The sequence below is a fragment of the Littorina saxatilis genome, linkage group LG8 (genome assembly GCF_037325665.1).
Source record: "Littorina saxatilis isolate snail1 linkage group LG8, US_GU_Lsax_2.0, whole genome shotgun sequence".
Classification (NCBI taxonomy): domain Eukaryota; kingdom Metazoa; phylum Mollusca; class Gastropoda; order Littorinimorpha; family Littorinidae; genus Littorina; species Littorina saxatilis.
In genome coordinates this window covers 71,442,396-71,456,763 of record NC_090252.1, presented here as the reverse complement: position 1 = coordinate 71,456,763, position 14,368 = coordinate 71,442,396, and the positions used below count along the sequence as shown (strand labels likewise).

Below are 14,368 nucleotides of genomic sequence, written 5' to 3'. Positions count from 1 at the left end.
TGTGTGTGTGTGTGTGTGTGTGTGTGTGTGTGTGTTTGTGTGTGTGTGTGTGTGTATGTTTGTGTGGGTGTGTGTGTATGTCATGTGTGTGTGTGTGTGTGTGTGTGTGTATGTGTGTGTGTGTGTGTGTGTGTGTGTGTGTGTGTGTGTGTGTGTGTGTGTGTGTGTGTGTGTGTGTGTTTGCGCGCGCGAGTGAATGCGTGGGTTTGTATGCCAGACGAATGACACAGACGGAGGATTTAACCCCACATTTGGGACTGGTATTCTCAAAGCAAAAAGAGAAAAAAAAGCACACTCATCAAACCATTCAGATATTGACTTTCTCTTTTTCTATTTGCCAGAAGCAACAATCACAGCTGGCACAGACAGCTGCTCAAAAGGTAAATTGTCTTGCTTACATAATAAATTAAGTAGAAGTGCAATGCCAAGGCACTGCATACCCCCTGCGAATGACAAACCGCTCTCTCTCTCTCTATTTCTCTCTCTCTTTCTCTCTCTCTCTTTCTCTCTCTCTTTCTCTCTCTCTCTTTCTCTCTCTCTTTCTCTCTCTCTTTCTCTCTCTCTTTCTCTCTCTCTTTCTCTCTCTCTTTCTCTCTCACTTTCTCTCTCTCTCTGTCTCTCTCTCTTTCTTACTACGAATTGAGAAAAATCAGTATAATTCGTCATTATCTTACTCTGGATGCTACAAAAACTCTCGTGACTTCGCTTGTTCTGTCTCGTCTTGACTATGGAAATTCTCTCCTTGCTGGTATCCCTGACACTCTTCTCAATAAACTTCAGAAGGTTCAGAACAGTGCTGCTAGGCTTGTTCTTAGATGCCCAAAGAATACACATGTCACTCCACTTCTCAAAGAACTACATTGGCTTCCCATCTCTGAAAGAATAGAATACAAACTCGCAACTATGTGTTTCTATGTGTTCAACCAAACTGCTCCATATCCTCTAATAGAAATCATATCGCCCTACACGCCTTCTGGATCCCTACGTTCAGCTGCTGACACTAGAATCCTTAAGGTTCCTTGACGCAATAAGAAAACCCGAGGACAGCGTGCTTTCTCATATCTCGGCCCTGTAACCTGGAATAGTCTGCCACTCTCTGTCCGTCATTCTGACACTCCAACTCAGTTTAAAAGTGCCCTTAAAACGCATCTGTTCCGATCCACGTTTGCTGTAGACCATTGATTGTTCTCGTATGGATATGTATGTGTGTGTGTGTGTGTGTGTGTGTATGACTGATTGTCTATGCTAGTCTGTTACGCCATTAAGCGTCGTTTTGTGAAATTGTTTTAGAGTGCCTGTATGTATATATGTCAACTGTCATTGTAAACGCCATGAGCCTCCCCTCGGGAGGGTATGTGCGTCAATATTCACTAGTATTATTATTACACCCCCGGTATAGGGGTGTGTATAGGTTTCGGTCGATGTGTTTGTTTGTTTGTTTGTTTGTTTGTTTGTTTGTGTGTTTGTTTGTTTGTTTGTTTGTTTGTGTGTTTGTTTGTGTTCGCAAGTAGATCTCAAGAATGAACGGACCGATCGTCACCAAACTTGGTGAACAGGTTCTATACATTCCTGAGACGGTCCTTACAAAAATTGGGATTAGTCAAACACACGGTTAGGGAGTTATTGGTGGATTTTGGTTTTTTGGGGGGATCAACTACGGCATAACTCTTCCTTATCTTCTCCATGTTTTCAGCGTTTACCTCCCTTCCTTCGTAATGGTGCACTATAGTATGAGGGGGCATCTTCGGATATTCCCGGCGTTCTGTTACTATTTTTAGAAGGTCACCGCAGTGTCCAGAACGTAAATTGGACCCGTAAATTATCCTCACTGTAAAAGTGCAAAGGTCGAATCAATTTATAGCCACGCGAAAAATACACTCTCATTTATGTCTATATTTATACAATAGATATAGATATATATATACGGCTTCTCTGTGTGTGTGTGTGTTTGAGTGTGTCTGTAGAAAACACCTGTGTATTGCACAGTTCTGTTTGTGATGTGGTACCTAGGGCGTCGTCGACAAGTATGATCTTTGAGCGTGTGGTGAACCAGAGGCTGGAGTTCCACCTCAATAAACACAATATCATTCCTACATGCCAGGCAGGTTTTAGGCAAGGTCGTTCGTGTGCGGACCACATTGTGCACGTCACTGAAAAAATCAAAAAGACCTTGGCACATAGTAATAATTCTCTTCTTGGAACCTTCTTTGATATTAAATCTGCGTACGACAGCGTCTGGCATGCTCGTCTACTCCTAAAACTCGGCAGAATCGGTGTCTCTGGCCACATGTACCAATTCATCAAAAACTTCATCAGCAATCGCAAGATGTCTGTCCGAGTGGGCTCTTCGGTGTCCGAAACCCATGCGCTGGACATGGGGGTTCCCCAGGGCAGTATCATCGCGCCAAACTTATTCAGCATCATGCTCTATGACATTACTTCTGTTAAGGTTGACGGTGCCAGTGTACTTCTGTATGCGGACGACCTCGCCTTAATAGACACTAATAGACCACGCCATAACAGAGTTACCAACACTGTTGACTTATCTTCTTACCAAACTAAAATCGACAACCTCTGTCAATATATGTACACCAACGGCTTCCAACTAGCCTCAAATAAAACAGTCTTTCTTGTTGTCTCCCGTAGACAACTGTACAGGAACTGCAGTATAAAGATAGGATGTGATATTATCAAACCGAGCTCAGAAGTTAAGTTCCTCGGCGTTATCATCGATACCCGACTTAACTGGACCAGTCATATCGAACATCTGATCAATAAGGCCAACAAGGATCTTTATATCATACGCTACCTGGCGTCCCAATCCTGGGCCAGAGGACGTAAGTGTGTCACAGAGGTAGTGCGGGCATTAATTCGCTCCCGCCTCCTTTACGGGTGCGAAGCTTATTTCGCGACGCGCCCGGCGCTCATGAAAAAACTGGCTATTATAGAGTGCAGGGCGCTCAAAATAGCTCTGGGACTCTCCCAACAAGCGAGTAAGAGTCGAGTCTACAGCGAGTGTGGGTGGCTGCCCCTTGTGGATGAGATAAAACTCCGTTCAGCTCAGTATGCTGTCAGAGCCCACGCGGTAGAGAACTCTGCCTGCGAGGTCCTGACTGACTTTTTTCCTCAGCACCAAAATTATGAGGCCAACACCAAACATAGCACTCAACTCTTGGCCAAAACGCTACCCTTATCCGACACAGTAAACCGCATTCTAGCCGATAGCGGGGTGAAGGTCAGTGAGCTGGCCAGGGTCCCCCCGCCCTCCTACCCGCCTTGGCTTGAGGAAACCCCTACTATCATATACGACAGTGAAGATAATACTACCAAAAAAGATAACCCCGTCTACCTGGCTACTGTTACAAAAGAAACCCTAAACTACAAATTCTCGGAGCATTTAAAAGTCTTTACTGACGGATCCAAATTTGCAGACGGCAGCGTCGGCTGCGCCTTTGTGATCCCAGATCTCAAAATCTCAAGGAAATATACTCTTAATAAAGACATCTCCATATTCTCAGCCGAGCTATTTGCCTTGCTCATGGCATGCACTTTTATAAATGACCTCCCAGTCACACCGCGTGCGGTAGTTTTCTGCTCTGACTCGCGCTCTTCATTACAAGCTCTGCATCGAAACACATCAAATCGGGCAGAGCTACAAAGAGAAATCCTCTTTATATGTCACCAGTTAATCTCATCCGGCACATCCGTATCATTTCTCTGGGTCCCCTCTCACGTAGGGGTCCGGGGAAATGAACTGGCGGATGTCGCTGCCAAAGAAGCGGCAGAATCTAGCCCAGCTAACACTAACATCGGCTACTCAGTAACCGAGTTCTACAGTAAAATCCGTAAACTCATTCGAAGTCAGTACGTAACATCTCTGTCCTATCAACCCATTGATATGAACGATCTACACCCCGATCTCCCAACAAACCTCCTCACTATCTTCAGACGCCTCCGTGCCGGCGGCTGCCGCTTCCATATCTTTAACAAGTCCTGCCATTGTGGAGAACCCTATTCATTTCAACACATTTTCGCTCCATGCGCTACAAATAGAATTACCTTTAAAACCTTATATGACCATATGCAGCTCCATGGTCTGAGTCCCCAGGATTATTTGCGCAGTAGCAGTTCTCTAGGCTGGTCACACAGCTTGCTGCTGTGCCGACTGGTCAGGGACTCGGACATGGGGCTGTGGGTATAACTAAGCCCAGATTATCACATCAGCGTGTTTCAGTTTGAGGTCGAGTGGCTCCCGCCATCCCTCCTGATTCCAGCGACTACCCTCTAGACAACATATCCTCACCCAAGGCCCACTAGTCGCCAAACTGTACATATTGTTTTTATTACCACGGCCTTCGTGGCTTACATTTTAATCCTTTTATTTGTAAAAAGTTTTGAGATTTATTGTTCGTGTTCCTCTTACTTGCTCATCTATTTGGTTTTATTGGTGATCCTGAAAGGTTCCACTTTTTAACTCGATTTGAATTAAAAAAAAAAAAAATCATTTTACAAACCCGTTATTCAAGATATAGAATACAGACTTATAATTCTTACCAAGAAACATCTTAACTACTTTTCATTTTAACAAATTCCACAGAGCATTATCAACTCAACCCCACCCCCTGCCCTCCTCTCCTTATTTTTTGTTTCTTTCTTTCCTCTTTTTGAAAGCGGACAAACACTCAAGTCCTTAATGGCTCAAAACCGTAGGACTTTTAATATTAATTTTAACGACAAGCATGGGACACGACATGATATGATCAGGAATGACATTATGGCCCCTGAATCATGTTCGTGCTGTTCCCATTCCACGAGGCTGGACGGGTCCATGGTTCGAAGCCGGCGTACAGTGCGCCACTCAAGCCGGGTATTCGGCTCTACTTGCTACCCGGCGAAGCGGCAGATACACCCCGTACAAAATCTGGTCGATGAGATATTTCAATACCTGCTCTCAGCGCGCAGCGCAAACCGATTTTGGTTTTTTTTTTCGGGATCTTTTGTTTTCTGTATGCGGTCAGTAGGTGTTACAGAAAGAGTTATATTGATTTGTCTTTTTCTCCGCCTGTCTCTTTGTCCACTCAATCAACTTATTTTAACCACACTTGTTAGCAGTGCCTTCTCAGTTGGTGGCAGTGAGAATGGTAAGGACGGGGGTGTTCTTCCTACCTCGGAGGAATTTCTTGTTATTATCTCTCTCTCTCTCTCTCTCTCTCTCTCTCTCTCTCTCTCTCTCTCTCTCTCTCTCTCTCTCTCTCTCTCTCTCTCTCTCTCTCTCATCCTCAAACATGCAATCACATACACACACACACACGGACACACACACACACACACGCACGTACGCACGCACACACACGCACACACACACACACACATACACACATGTACACACACACATACACACATACACACACACACACACACACACACACACACCCCGACACACACACACACACACACACACACACACACACACACACACACTCCTTCCACGAAATTTGTACTCCCCATATTTGTACTCCCAGTCAAAATCTCGTCACGTTACTTTCCTTCCGTTCAAGTACGAAAAAATTGCTCCCTGTACAAAATTTTTACTGCACGATTTTTTTACTGTCAAAATCAGTTTTCAGACTGGGAGAAAAGTGACGAAAGAGTTACGAATAACGTCACAGAGAAGCATGACGTGTTATCTCAAACTAGTGTGACGCGCTTTGCGGCCCAGATTATTCCATTCTAAAAATAGGTCTTCCTGTTGATTATTGTGCATTCGGTTGCACTTCGAAAATGATGACAAACACGATGTTTGCTGGCTTGTTGTCAGATCAGCATTTTACTGTTGGTCCTCGGGGAGCATATCGCATTTTGTCACATATCTGTGTCGAACTGCGTGATGCCAAATGTGACCGTAGGCGTGCTGAGCGCAGGTATCTCAAGACTGGTATTACTGTTCATAAACAAATATTTCAAGGAGCAAAGGACATTGTAACTAAGTTAGTACACGCAGCAAAGACAACCTTCCTCCAAACCCAGATTATTGCCTGCGATTCAAGCAAAAAACTGTTCGATATTTGCAGCCGGTTGACCGGCCGCAGTAAGGTATCCCCACTTCCCACTGTTTTCCCCGCTAGTCAGCTGCCAGATGTATTCAGTGAATATTTTATCAAGAAGGTTTCAGATATTCGTTCTGAACTTGATCAGATGGGTGCACATTCTGCTTCCTCCAGTCATGTTGATGTTCCCACTGATTGTTCTTTTACATCATTTCAGCCAATCAGTGAAAAAGACCTTAAATCCATTATTCTGAAGTCAAAACCAACAACTTGTCCACTTGATGCCATACCCACACCACTGCTTTTTGAGAATCTTGATGTGTTGTTGCCAACTCTTACTCAAATTGTCAATGATAGCCTGTTATCTGGTGTTTTTCCATCATTGTTCAAAACTGCACTTGTCAAACCACTTCTCAAAAAACCTAGTCTTGATGTCAATATTTTGAAAAACTATCGTCCTGTATCTAATTTATCATTCTTGTCCAAAGTTTTTGAAAAGGTAGTTTTGAAGCAGCTGTTGTCATATTTGAACACCCATGATTTGATCTCGCACTCTCAGTCCGCTTATCGCCCTTCTCATTGTTCTGAGACAGCCCTACTTAAAGTAATCAGTGACATTCTGTCTGCTCTGGATGGTGGTGATGTGTCAGTGCTTACCCTACTTGACCTTTCTGCAGCGTTCGACACGATTGATCATGTCACGCTTCTCCATAGACTTCAGACTCTGTACGGCATCTCCGGTCCACCGCTGGCATGGCTCGAGTCCTATCTCATTGGCAGGACTCAGGCTGTGCTTGTCGATGGCCAGATGTCTGCTCCAGCCCCACTTTCTTTCGGCGTTCCTCAAGGTTCAGTACTCGGTCCCATCCTTTTCATCATGTACACTAAGCCCCTCTCCACACTGATTCAAAACCATTCTGTCTTAAATCAGTCTTTTGCTGATGACACCCAACTGTATAAACCCAGTCCCCCTGCAGAGACACATTCCGCCATCCAGACCATTCAGACATGCATCACTGATGTTAAAGACCGGCACGGTTGGCCTAGTGGTAAGGCGTCCGCCCCGTGATCGGGAGGTCGTGGGTTCGAACCCCGGCCGGGTCATACCTAAGACTTTAAGATTGGCAATCTAGTGGCTGCTCCGCCTGGCGTCTGGCATTATGGGGTTAGTTAGTGCTAGGACTGGTTGGTCCGGTGTCAGAATAATGTGACTGGGTGAGACATGAAGCCTGTGCTGCGACTTCTGTCTTGTGTGTGGCGCACGTTATATGTCAAAGCAGCACCGCCCTGATATGGCCCTTCGTGGTCGGCTGGGCGTTAAGCAAACAAACAAACAAACAAACTGATGTTAAATCTTGGATGATCGATAACAAACTTAAGCTGAATGATAAGACTGAAGTCTTACTGTGCAAAAAGAAGAACACTACATTTCCCTCTCCCCAACCCGTTTCTGTTCAAGTAGGTGACACCGACATTCTTTTCTCCCCATCAGCTAGAAACCTTGGATTCACCCTTTCATCTGACATGACCCTTAACAAACATATATCTTTAGTCTGTAGAGCAGCTTATTTTGAGCTTCGTAAGATCAGCACCATTCGCCACACACTCTCCTCTCAAACAACTAACACTCTTGTCTGTGCCTTTGTTCTTTCTAAACTCGACTACTGCAACTCTCTTCTCTCTGGCTGTCCTCTGTATCTCCTGCATAAACTACAACAAGTCGCGTAAGGCGAAAATACAATATTTAGTCAAGTAGCTGTCGAACTCACAGAATGAAACTGAACGCAGCAAGACCGTATACTCGTAGCATCGTCACTCCACCGCCCGTGGCAAAGGCAGTGCCCGTGGAATTGACAAGAAGAGCGGGGTATTCGTTGCGCTAAGAAGGATAGCACGCTTTTCTGTACCTCTCTTCGTTTTAACTTTCTGAGCGTGTTTTTAATCCAAACATATCATATCTATATATTTTTGGAATCAGGAACCGACAAGGAATACGATGAAAGTGTTTTTAAATTGATTTCGAAAAAAAAAATTTGATAATAATTTTTATATATTTAATTTTCAGAGCTTGTTTTTAATCCAAATATAACATATTGATATGTTTTTGGAATCAGCAAATGATGGAGAATAAGATAAACGTAAATTTGGATCGTTTTATAAATTTTTAATTTTTTTTACAATTTTCAGATTTTTAATGACCAAAGTCATTAATTAATTTTTAAGCCACCAAGCTGAAATGCAATACCGAACCCCGGGCTTCGTCGAAGAGTACTTGACCAAAATTTCAACCAATTTGGTTGAAAAATGAGGGCGTGACAGTGCCGCCTCAACTTTCACGAAAAGCCGGATATGACGTCATCAAAGACATTTATCAAAAAAATGAAAAAAACGTTCGGGGATTTCATACCCAGGAACTCTCATGTCAAATTTCATAAAGATCGGTCCAGTAGTTTAGTCTGAATCGCTCTACACACACACACACACACACAGACACACACACAGACACACACACGCACACACGCACATACACCACGACCCTCGTTTCGATTCCCCCTCGATGTTAAAATATTTAGTCAAAACTTGACTAAATATAAAAAGTCCAAAACTCGGCAGCACGCCTCATTCTGAAAGCACGAAAACGAGATCACGCAACACCACTTCTTCACACACTGCACTGGTTACCTATTCAAGCCCGCATTGACTACAAACTGTCCACCCTCTGCTTTAACTTCTTTTCTGGCTCGTCTCCTACTTACTTCTCTGAACTCCTCACCGTCTATTCTCCAGCAAGACAACTCCGTGCCTCTTCTGACTGTCGCATCCTCACCATTCCACACACCAAAACCAAAACATACGGACAACGCACTTTTACTTTCTGCGCACCCACACACTGGAATTTTCTCCCCTTTCACATCCGCTACTCTCAGTCACCCCAAGCATTCAAACGAGCACTTAAAACGCACCTCTTCAAGAAATACAACCCCTGATTGTGTTCTCTCAGTCCATCAGTAGGCTACATGTAGTGTATTTGTTGTTTTAGTGATAATGTGATAATGTGTATACACATTTAGGGCTGTTTTTCAGTATTAATAACATGTTCTGTTTGATTAAGGGTATTCAGCTGGTATTTCCTTGTTTTTACTACCTATTTTATTCATGTTTGTATTACTTAATTAGTGGAAGAATCTGTTGTAATGTATGTTTGATGGTGTATGCTTTTAATCAAGCGTTGCTGACTATGAATGTAGATGTAAATGCTTGTATAACTGTGTTTGAATTTTAAATGTGTCAAGCGCAAAGAGCATAATTGTAAAGTTATGATGTTGCGCTATATAAATGCTCATTTATTATTATTATTATTATTATTATTATTATTATATTTATCAACCTCGGCCTTGGTCGATAAAGATGAAACAAAAGACGATATGGTCCCCTTGGACCAACAAACAAGTCGCGTAAGGCGAAATTACTACATTTAGTCAAGCTGTGGAACTCACAGAATGAAACTGAACGCACTGCATTTTTTCACAATGACCGTAGTCCGCCGCTTGTGCAAAACGGAGTGAAACTGATGAGCCTGTTCAGCGCGGTAGTGGTTTCGCTGTGCTGCATAGCACGCTTTTCTGTACCTCTCTTCGTTTTAACTTTCTGAGCGTGTTTTTAATCCAAACATATCATATCTATATGTTTTTGGAATCAGGAACCGACAAGGAATAAAATGAAATTGTTTCTGAATCGATTTCGGAAATTTAGTTTTGATCATAATTTTTATATTTTTAATTTTCAGAGCTTGTTTTTAATCCAAATATAACATATTTATATGTTTTTGGAATCAGGAAATGATGTAGAATAAGATGAACGTAAATTTGGATCGTTTTATATAAACAAAATCACAATTTTCAGATTTTTAATGACCAAAGTCATCAATTAATTTTTAAGCCACCAAGCTGAAATGCAATACCGAAGTCCGGCCTTTGTGGAAGATTGCTTTACAAAAATGTCAATCAATTTTATTGAAAAATGAGGGTGTGACATTGCCGCCTCAACTTTTACAAAAGCCGGATATGACGTCATCAAAAGTATTTATCGAAAACAAGAAAAAATAAACTCCGGGGATATCATTCCCAGGAACTCTCATGTCAAATTTCATAAAGATCGGTCCAGTAGTTTGGTCTGAATCGCTCTACACACACACACGCACAGACAGACAGACACACACACACACACACACACACACACACACACACACACACACACACACACACACACACACACACACACACACACACACACACATACACTACGACCCTCGTCTCGATTCCCCCTCTATGTTAAAAGATTTAGTCAAAACTTGACTAAATGTATAAAGCTGGTCTGTCAACAAGCTACCAAACAATTATCAATCTTACACAGATGACAGCTCCATGCTGACGTTCCTGGTCCTGTTCATTATTGCAATGGTGATAATACTAATTCTGGCATACTTTCTTTGGAGAAAAATCTATATAAGGTAAGTTCAGGTTTGAGAGTCATAGTGTTGAATAATAATCTATTATTGTATACATGTTGCTCTGTAAGTGGTTTTTTTGTACATGCTAAAAAGGTCAGCTATGTATCGATTGAAAATGGGATTTCTGGTTTTTTTAGTCGTTCTGACGTTGCAAAGCATTACTCAAAAACTATCAAATGGATTTATATCAGGATGTATTCACATGTTTGATGGCATTTGCTTGTGCGGTTGTTTCCTAATGTTGACAAAGCAATTTGTTAATGTCATATTTGCCCGTTTGTAAATGCAACATTTTGGACCTATTTTGTCACACAATCTTTGACCCGGTCAGGACTATTGTATTTCAGTATTGTACTTAAGGAATTCGTTTGCAGAATTTGCAATACAAATTTTAAGATTTCGTCACTTAAAAATGAAAAATGAATTTGAACCACAAATGTCATAATTATATAGCTATTCTGATGGACACGTGGGGGAATTCGGGGGCTGTGATTGGATGGTCTCTTCCGATCATCAAAGCATAATGCTACGGAAGTCGGCCACTTTTTGCCAATATCCAAAAGCATATTGGCAATAACAAAGACGCATGGTTCCGGTTTACCCATTTGTACCACACGATGTTTTAATCGACAACAGCATACACTGACAACTTGAAATTCTTCTCGGGAATGTTTTTCAGCTTTACAAATGTCGATAGCATACCCTTTTCTGCTAACTTCCCGATGAAACGTACAGGACTAAATCAATTATTGTCTGTCCCTAAACACCACAAAATGCCCAAAGTCGAAAGATGTAGTACAAACAGGGGAGTAAAACGGAACAGCCGTTTTTGTGTGCCTGTGTCAGTTGCCGACTGACACAAACTTTCGCATTCGGCTTTTCTTATCTCGTAACTCCACACTAAATACCCCACTTCCCCTCTGAAGTATTGATGTACAACCCATGGCACTAACATTCATGTAGTCGTTTATAACTGAGGTTGAAAAATTCACTTCATGACGAGACAAGTATGAATGCCATTCACCCAAACTGAAAACTTCGCTGCCGTCTGCTCGCGATTAGCTGTTCTCTTCTCCTCCCCTTGTTGCATCCTAGTTCTTCAGTTGTTTCTAGTTTTCCGTTGATGTTGTGTTTTGGTCTTCTTCATAAGTAGTCTTGTTCAAAATTTTAAAAAAACCTCAAACTTCTTTTTGTTGTATTCGAATGAACAAATAAAAAGCTGTTCAGCTGTGTTGTCAAATCGAGTTTTTTTTTCCAAAGCCAGTGTGGCGTCTGCGCAAAACTAATGCGCATAAGAAACGGCGTCTGCTATCAAAACCTGAGATCAACGCATCGACGCAAAAACTGTCATTTTGTAAGTTTGGAACAACAAATCAAGGTCAGAACAGCTATATAATCGCTATTGTGTTTTCAGCGTAGAAATAGGGTCCGATATTTAGACTCGAACAAGTATAATGCGACTCGTCTTCGACTCGTCGGCATTACTACTTGTCTCGTCTAAAATATCGGACCCTATTGCTACGCTGAAAACCCAATAGCTGTTAATCATTGTATTCCTGACTACCTTTCGGTATCCGAAAATCTTTAGTTTTATTACCAAACAATCAAGCCCGAGGTGACCCGCTAAATAACATAGTGGTCAACCAGGAGCAGGTTTATGACAATGGAGGAAATTTTGTCCTGGATATGTGTGTGTGTGTGTGTTTGTGTGTGTGTGTGTGTGTGTGTGTGTGTGTGTGTGTGTGTGTGTGTGTGTGTGTGTGTGTGTGTGTGTGTGTGTGTGTGTTTGTGTGTATGTGTTCTGGAGTGCGTGTTCACTTATAATGTGACTGTCAGCAGGACCCAACCAGAATATATGCCGGTGCCAAACGAGGATATCGAAAAACAGTTATCAGCTTCACAAAGCAATGCACGGTCTCCTTCAGCAAACCTATCACCATATGAGATGGTAGGATACATTTCTTGTTGCGTCTTTTCGGAATGTAATTACTATTGCACTTGTCTGTTACAACCACCTACGGGACTGACTAAAAAATGTTGTTAGACACAGGTTTTTGCTAAAGTTGTTAAGATGAATTTGTAAAAATCATAAACATAATTAAAGGGTTCCTTTGAGTGACATTTTGGTGAGGTGGTCTCTACTGAAAAGATGGGTAGGATTGTAAATACAAAATACCACTCATTCGCATTTTCCTTAGACAAAATAGTGTATGATGCCTTTGCTTTCGACGTGTGTGTGTGTGTGTGTGTGTGTGTGTGTGTGTGTGTGTGAGTGTGTGTGTGTGTGTGTGTGTAAATATTTGTGTTGATGTGTGTGTGTGTGTGTGTGTGTGTCTGTGTGTGTGTGTGTGTGTGTGTGTGTGTGTGTGTGTGTGTGTGTGTGTGTGTGTGTGTGTAGAGCGATTCAGAAAAACCTACAGGATAGATCTTCATTAAACTTTACATGAGAGTTCCTAGGTGTGATATCCCCAGAATTTAATTTTTATTTTTTATTAATGTCTTTGATGACGTCATATGCGACTTTTTTATATGAAAGTTGAGGCCGCACTGCCGCGGCCTCATTTTCGAAATAAATTGGTTGAAATGTTTGTCAAGCAATCTTTGACGAAGTCCGGATTATGGAATTGCATTGCAGCTTGGAAGCTTAACAATTAGTTAAGATTAAACAATAACAACAACAACATCAAAACTAACAACAACAACAACAACAACAACAACAACAACAACACAACAACAACACCGACATCACCAACAACAACAGCAACAAGTCAGAGTCAGTATGTAAGTTTGCTCATTAAATTTGTCATTAAAATCGATTTTTTGCAAACAGATTTGAAATTGATTGCATTGTATTCTTTATCAAATTCTGAATATATAAATTTGCTTTTTTCAAATTACGTAATAAACTGATGATCAAGGTTAAAGTTTGCAAAACAAATGACATGAACATTTACTGGAACATTTTCTGCACTTTCATAGAGATTTTCATTGTTTTGAATACAGTGTAAACAAGTAAATGTTAAAATGTTTCCTTGATTCTGAGCTTTGGTGTAAAGTAACTAACGGATAAATGATTCTGCTTTTAAACTACTTACTAATGCCCCCCCCCCCCCCCCTTCCCTAGCTGCTACTAGCAAACTGTCACTAACGTACACACACACGTGCACACACGCACACACACATACACACACGAATTTACACTCACGCTTCCGTACCAACATACGTAGCCAAGAGGTTCATTTGATTTGGGCCAAGTAACGAGGGCAGTTTACCTCAGATAAAAATACCATCTGACAATGACCCTTAAGTTAGGATTGTTATGTTGTAATAGTTGAAGGTATTTGCGGACTATGTGCAATCTATACGAGTCAATCACCTTGGGCGGCAGCTGATCTAAGTAACCTAAGTAAGCAGTGCTTTTTCCAGTCCCCCATCACCTTGACGATTTCACCCGGCACGCCACAACCCAACGCCCACGCGGCGCCGCCCCGCCGGAAACTGTGACTAGAGAAATCCCCTCCAGCAACAGCAGCAGTTACACGCAGTGTCTTATTGAAATCAGATCTTTTGATCGGAAAAACCTGCAACTTTGGGGCCCATCGGTCCCAAAACATGAAACATATCAGTCATTGCGGACACTGGGCATAAAGGTTGTGAAGGCATTGCAGGAAGCTTTATTTCCACGGAGCGTTCTTTACGCTGAATTGTCTTACTCCATTGAAAAGTTATTGACACACTGTCCGTCTCCAAAATCACCATGCGATCTCGTGTAAGCTGTTTATCGGGATCAAATTCCCGTTGTCCTGGAACA

The 14,368-nt window shown here is 42.0% G+C and overlaps 1 long non-coding RNA gene across 1 annotated transcript; it reads left to right on the top strand.

The window, feature by feature from the left end:
- The first annotated feature begins 339 nt into the window (after positions 1 to 339).
- On the top strand, positions 340 to 12,499 carry LOC138972470 (uncharacterized). The gene is made up of 3 exons (XR_011457631.1): positions 340 to 380; positions 10,461 to 10,557; positions 12,397 to 12,499. It is a non-coding gene; the product is annotated as an uncharacterized lncRNA (long non-coding RNA).
- Positions 12,500 to 14,368: the final 1,869 nt, after the last annotated feature.